This window comes from Nomia melanderi, unplaced genomic scaffold, assembly GCF_051020985.1.
Source record: "Nomia melanderi isolate GNS246 unplaced genomic scaffold, iyNomMela1 scaffold0169, whole genome shotgun sequence".
Classification (NCBI taxonomy): Eukaryota; Metazoa; Arthropoda; class Insecta; order Hymenoptera; family Halictidae; genus Nomia; species Nomia melanderi.
The window spans coordinates 35,001-42,500 of NW_027475284.1; the positions used below are offsets into that span (position 1 = coordinate 35,001).

Genomic DNA, 7,500 nt, shown 5'->3' on the forward strand with positions numbered 1-7,500 from the left:
CTCGACGATGGGACGATCCACGCGAAGAGTTGTTACGTGCACGCGTATGGTGCGATTGCGTCGATTCGCTTTTCTGTACGGGGAGTAATAGAACGTTGAGTTGACTTATCGGGTCTTCGTTGGAATTACCGTCGCTGGCATTGTAAACTCCAGATGACCTTGTGATTCCTTCGTCGGGCACTGGTAAAGGGTGGCGATGATGCGTTCTATAATAGAAATACCCGTCGTAGCGTTTCTTCCGAGTCAACCCGCTCACGAAACTCTCTCTCGTCGTGGAATCCCCGCGTCGGAGAGTAAAACGCGAATTCATACTATGAAAACTTACGTCTCTCGACGATGGGACGATCCACGCGAAGAGTTGTTTACGTGCACGCGTATGGTGCGATTGCGTCGATTCGCTTTTCTGTACGGGGAGAAATAGAACGTTGAGTTGACTTATCGGGTCTTCGTTGGAATTACCGTCGCTGGCATTGTAAACTCCAGATGACCTTGTGATTCCTTCGTCGGGCACTGGTAAAGGGTGGCGATGATGCGTTCTATAATAGAAATACCCGTCGTAGCGTTTCTTCCGAGTCAACCCGCTCACGAAACTCTCTCTCGTCGTGGAATCCCCGCGTCGGAGAGTAAAACGCGAATTCATACTATGAAAACTTACGTCTCTCGACGATGGGACGATCCACGCGAAGAGTTGTTTACGTGTACGCGTATGGTGCGATTGCGTCGATTCGCTTTTCTGTACGGGGAGAAATAGAACGTTGAGTTGACTTATCGGGTCTTCGTTGGAATTACCGTCGCTGGCATTGTAAACTCCAGATGACCTTGTGATTCCTTCGTCGGGCACTGGTAAAGGGTGGCGATGATGCGTTCTATAATAGAAATACCCGTCGTAGCGTTTCTTCCGAGTCAACCCGCTCACGAAACTCTCTCTCTCGTCGTGGAATCCCCGCGTCGGAGAGTAAAACGCCGAAGGCTTACTATGAAACTTACGTCTCTCGACGATGGGACGATCCACGCGAAGAGTTGTTACGTGCACGCGTATGGTGCGATTGCGTCGATTCGCTTTTCTGTACGGGGAGTAATAGAACGTTGAGTTGACTTATCGGGTCTTCGTTGGAATTACCGTCGCTGGCATTGTAAACTCCAGATGACCTTGTGATTCCTTCGTCGGGCACTGGTAAAGGGTGGCGATGATGCGTTCTATAATAGAAATACCCGTCGTAGCGTTTCTTCCGAGTCAACCCGCTCACGAAACTCTCTCTCGTCGTGGAATCCCCGCGTCGGAGAGTAAAACGCGAATTCATACTATGAAAACTTACGTCTCTCGACGATGGGACGATCCACGCGAAGAGTTGTTTACGTGCACGCGTATGGTGCGATTGCGTCGATTCGCTTTTCTGTACGGGGAGAAATAGAACGTTGAGTTGACTTATCGGGTCTTCGTTGGAATTACCGTCGCTGGCATTGTAAACTCCAGATGACCTTGTGATTCCTTCGTCGGGCACTGGTAAAGGGTGGCGATGATGCGTTCTATAATAGAAATACCCGTCGTAGCGTTTCTTCCGAGTCAACCCGCTCACGAAACTCTCTCTCGTCGTGGAATCCCCGCGTCGGAGAGTAAAACGCGAATTCATACTATGAAAACTTACGTCTCTCGACGATGGGACGATCCACGCGAAGAGTTGTTTACGTGCACGCGTATGGTGCGATTGCGTCGATTCGCTTTTCTGTACGGGGAGAAATAGAACGTTGAGTTGACTTATCGGGTCTTCGTTGGAATTACCGTCGCTGGCATTGTAAACTCCAGATGACCTTGTGATTCCTTCGTCGGGCACTGGTAAAGGGTGGCGATGATGCGTTCTATAATAGAAATACCCGTCGTAGCGTTTCTTCCGAGTCAACCCGCTCACGAAACTCTCTCTCGTCGTGGAATCCCCGCGTCGGAGGGTAAAACGCGATATATAATAGTATATGCCAGTGGTTCGCGCGCGTCGTCTCTGAGATACGCGGTCGACAGAGTTCCGAAAACACGTGATGTGCCACGATTTCCGTGCGTCTTACATCTTTCGACGATGGGACGATCCACGCGAAGAGAACGTTCGTGCTTGCGTGAGGTGCAACAGCGTCGATTCGCTTTTCTGTACGGGGAGAAATAGAACGTTGAGTTGACTTATCGGGTCTTCGTTGGAATTACCGTCGCTGGCATTGTAAACTCCAGATGACCTTGTGATTCCTTCGTCGGGCACTGGTAAAGGGTGGCGATGATTCGTTCTATAATAGTAATACCCGTCGTAGCGTTTCGACCGATGTCACCCGCCACGAATGTCTCTCTCGACGTGGAAACCCCGCGCCGAAGAGTAAACGCGAAGGCTTACCATACGAAAGAAAACGGTATTATACGCCTGTGGTATGTGCGTCTCGGCTCTGTGATACGCGATCGGCAGAGTTACAAAAAAACGTTGATGGGCCACGATTTCCGTGCGTCTTACATCTTTCGACGATGGGACGATCCACGCGAAGAGTAGTTACGTGCTCGCGCGAGGTGCGATAGCGTCGATTCGCTTTTCTGTACGGGGAGAAATAGAACGATGAGTTGACTTATCGGGTCTTCGTTGGAATTACCGTCGCTGGCATTGTAAACTCCAGATGACCTTGTGATTCCTTCGTCGGGCACTGGTAAAGGGTGGCGATGATTCGTTCTATAATAGAAATACCCGTCGTAGCGATTCGGCCGAGACACCCGCCACGAAACTCTCTCTCGTCGTGGAATCCCCATGTCGGAGAGTAAAACGCGAAGGCTAACTATATAAGAAACATATAGTATTATTTATGCCTGTGGTTCTCCGTTTGTCCTACTCTCAGATACGCGACTCGGAGAGTTACGAATAATCGTGATGGACCACGATTTCTGTACGTCTTACATCTTTCGACGATGGGACGATCCACGCGAAGAGATCATTCCTGCTTGCGTGAGGTGCGATAGCGCCGATTCGCTTTTCTGTACGGGGAGAAATAGAACGATGAGTTGACTTATCGGGTCTTCGTTGGAATTACCGTCGCTGGCATTGTAAACTCCAGATGACCTTGTGATTCCTTCGTCGGGCACTGGTAAAGGGTGGCGATGATTCGTTCTATAATAGAAATACCCGTCGTAGCGATTCGGCCGTGTCACCCGCCACGAAAATCTCTCTCGTCGTGGAATCCCCGCGTCGTAGAGTAAACGCGAAGGCTTGCTATAGAAGACTATAGTTTATACGCCTGTGGTTCACCGGTTGCCTGCTCTCCGGGGTACGCGATCGCGCAGGAGTTACGGAAGAACTTGATGGGCCACGATCTCCAAGCGGCTATATCTTTCGACGATGGGACGATTCACGCGAAGAGAACGTTCGTGCATGCGTGAGGTGCGATAGCGTTGATTCGCTTGTCTGTACGGGGAGAAATAGAACGATGAGTTGACTTATCGGGTCTTCGTTGGAATTACCGTCGCTGGCATTGTAAACTCCAGATGACCTTGTGATTCCTTCGTCGGGCACTGGTAAAGGGTGGCGATGATTCGTTCTATAATAGAAATACCCGTCGTAGCGTTTCGACCGATGTCACCCGCCACGAAATTCTCTCTCGTCGTGGAATCCCCGCGTCGGAGAGTAACCGCCGAAGGCTTGCTATAGAAGACTATAGTTTATACGCCTGTGGTTCACCGGTTGCCGGCTCTCCGGGGCACGCGATCGCGCGAAGGTTACGGAGGGACGTGAAGCGCCCGAGCAATGAAACGTCCGCAGGAGGAAACGAGCAACCGCCGAACATTGTTTCGCGACGTTTCCATAATGTATTGTCGTTTCGCTCGCATCCCGCTTCTTTCCCCTAGTTTCCTCGACGCGTAGTTTCGCAGCCTTAGTGGACGAATCATTCTCGATTCGAGGAAAGATATGCAGTGGGGCGTGCAATGAGCCCGCCAGAGACCACGATCTCCAATGCGTCTTTACATCTTTCGACGATGGGATGATCCACGCGAAGAGAACGTTCGTGCTTGCGCGAGGTGCGTTAGCGTCGATTCGCTTTTCTGTACGGGGAGAAATAGAACGATGAGTTGACTTATCGGGTCTTCGTTGGAATTACCGTCGCTGGCATTGTAAACTCCAGATGACCTTGTGATTCCTTCGTCGGGCACTGGTAAAGGGTGGCGATGATTCGTTCTATAATAGAAATACCCGTCGTAGCGATTCGGCCGAGTCACCCGCCACGAAACTGTCTCTCTTTCGTCGTGGAAACCCCGCGTCGGAGAGTAAAACGCGCGAAGGCTGTGACTGTAACATATATATATACAGTATACAATGCCTGTGGTTTTTGCGCGTGTCGGCTCTTCGGTATACGCGATCGGCCAGAGTTACGGAGGGACGGTGAAGCGCACGAGAAATTGAAACGGCCGCACGATTGGAACCGAGCAACCGTCGAACATTGTTTCGCGACGTTTCCATAATGCGTTTTCGTTTCGCTCGCATACCGCTTCTTTTCCCCTAGTCTCTGAGACGCGTTTTCGAGCCGTTCTTCTACTATCGATTCTCGTAGAGAGAAGGGACCGGGTAGTCTGGAAGTGGAACCCGCATCTTGCGTGTACCGTACACGGAATTGAGAGGACCGGCCGTGAAGCTCGTTTTAAAGCCGTGCGTCTGACACCCAACTCTTGCGCGCCAATTTCGCGGCAAGAGATAATATGGGACGAATGACCGGCAAAGAGCCAGCTGTGAAGTCTGTTTTTTTAATCGAATCCGTGGACGTGTGTATGCCGTAGCGTCGCTCGTCGTGTTCGTTCATGGTCGTTCCGAGAGAAAGAACGAAAGCGGTAACGAAGGGACCGGCCGTGAAGCTCGTTTTAAAGCCGCGCGTCTGACACCCAACTCTTGCGCGCCAATTTCGCGGCAAGAGATAACATGGGACGATATGACCGGCAAAGAGCCAGCTGTGAAGTCTTTTTTCATTATTTGCTTTCAATCGATCGATCGGTACGATTCGTGCAACGTTTCGCGCGATGCGACGCGAAAACATGCGCGCAACAATAGATGCGTCTGATCGGAAGAACGCGAGGGTCGACTGCACGCGATGGATTCAGTATCGGGTAGGATACAAAATATATCCCCGTCGTTTCCACGCGTGCGAGTCTTCTGCGTCTTTCGCGGGTTTTTGAATGCACTATACGCCCGGAACGTCGAGAAATATATACATATTACTTGAACGTTTTTCGTCTCGAAAGGCTTCGGTGTCGTCTCCAAGGCGACGCCTGAATCTCCTTCGCGCGCTGGTCGGAGATTCAGGTATCAACTTTTATCTTCTCTTTGAAAGAAGAGAGATATTAGGTCGAACAAATGAGAATAAAATTATATATGTGAAATATAAAATTTATACGATTACCCTGAACGGTGGATCACTTGGCTCGTGGGTCGATGAAGAACGCAGCTAATTGCGCGTCAACGTGTGAACTGCAGGACACATGAACATCGACATTTCGAACGCACATTGCGGTCCACGGATACAATTCCTGGACCACGCCTGGCTGAGGGTCGTTTACGTACCATACACTGCTTGCGTAGCTCTGTCAAATCCCCGCCGTCGTTCACCTCTTCGGATCGAACGTTTTTTTACCGAAGGGCGCAAAGAACGTTTCTGAGTCGGGTTAAGAGAAGGATGCTACGTACGAGCGAACGATGGGTGTCTCGTCGGCGTTTGTCGCGGACACGCGAAAATTCTGTGAATTTCACGGACAGTGTACGTTCTAGTTGTTGCAAAACGATCGGAATCGTTTGTATGGACTCGCGTGAGTGTTCGCGGCGTCGTGCGTCGTTCAATTACGACCGCCCGCGGATACCGCTCCACTGCGATATGGATCTGAGCGACAACTTTTTCGGCTGTTCGTGAGATGAACGGTTTCGTGTGTTTAGAAAAATTTTTTTTCCCGCGCTCCCGACGTCACCTGAAATGATGCGTCAGAGGTGAAAGAAAATATTAAGAAGTCGAGAGAGAGAGAGACTACACACGTTTTATTCATATTTTGTATACCGTGCGTGAGACGGATGTGCACGACACGTCGTATGTCGGTATATTACCGACTGGCCCCAGGGAGATTGTTTTCTTCCTCTCTTACGAATGAGATGTACGTTTCGGAGGATCGTCGTTACCGAAACACACGGCAAAACGAGACTTCTCGCAGCAGAACCTTTATACACAATACACATCGACTCTTTTTACCCCGAGAGAGAGAGAAAAGGTGTATTTCTTTTTTTTATTTTTCGAATTCGACGCACGAACGCTTTGACGACTGGAGAAAAACACGGTGTGTGTTAAAATCGTGCGGGACGAGCATGCGTATTCGTAACGGGTCGAATAGTTCTTATTCCCCGTCGTCGCGTGTCCTCGCTGGACCACCACCGTGCGCTTCCGCCACGTTCAGTTGAATTTCGAAATATATATATATAAAAAGAATCACCATATACTCTCTTTCGGGAGGTGTATTTTTATCGGTTTCTGCTATAGAGAAGAGACGGAGATCGTGTTGTGAGGTGTAACGTTTCTGTATCCCCGTTTCGGAGGATCGTCGTTATCGGCGGAACACACGTCAAAACGAGACTTCTCGCAGAACCTTTATACACAATACACATCGACTCTTTTACCCCGAGAGAGAGAAAAGGTGTTTTTCTTTTTTTTTTATTTTTCGAATTCGACGCACGAACGCTTTGACGACTGGAGAAAAACACGGTGTGTGTTAAAATCGTGCGGGACGAGCATGCGTATTCGTAACGGGTCGAATAGTTCTTATTCCCCGTCGTCGCGTGTCCTCGCTGGACCACCACCGTGCGCTTCCGCCACGTTCAGTTGTATTTCGAAATATATATATATATAAAAAGAATCACCATATACTCTCTTTCGGGAGGTGTATTTTTATCGGTTTCTGCTATAGAGAAGAGACGGACGATCGTGTGTGACACCACGTGGTAACGTTTCCGTATCCCCGTAAAATACGTTTATCTTTTCTCGTAGAAAAGAGAGAGGAAGAGGCAGGAGCTCCTCTTTGGCGAGGCTTTCGAACGTCGCGTCCCGTCCGCCGGAATATAATGATATAAATATATAACCGCCGCCGACTTTGTGCGAAAGCGTTGAAACGAACGCGTCGGTCGCCCCATGGTGTGTGTTTGTCGTGTCTTCTTTTCCTCTTCTGCACTTCTCTTCACTGTCGATCGCGAGACCGCGCGAGATCCGCTTCGGTCGTCCAGTCCCCGAAAATTCTTCTCGGACGGGCGTTAAAGTTAACCGGAGCGCGAGATCGTCTAGCGAGAGTCTTTTTCGCGATCGAGTAAAATGTGATAGAAGAAGGAGAAGAGTGTAAAAAGAGAATATAGACACGCGACGCAGCAGAGACCACTGGTGAGGCGCATAAGACGCGTTCGCGAACGATTTTTCGCGACGATACGGAGTCGCGCGTGTCGCGGTATATTTATCATTTATATACGTTAT

At 49.8% G+C, this 7,500-nt stretch overlaps 1 non-coding gene across 1 annotated transcript; it reads left to right on the forward strand.

The window, feature by feature from the left end:
• Positions 1 to 5,400: 5,400 nt before the first annotated feature.
• LOC143175726 (5.8S ribosomal RNA) lies at positions 5,401 to 5,555 on the forward strand. Its single transcript, XR_013000412.1, has one exon. It is a non-coding gene; the product is annotated as a 5.8S ribosomal RNA (ribosomal RNA).
• Positions 5,556 to 7,500: the final 1,945 nt, after the last annotated feature.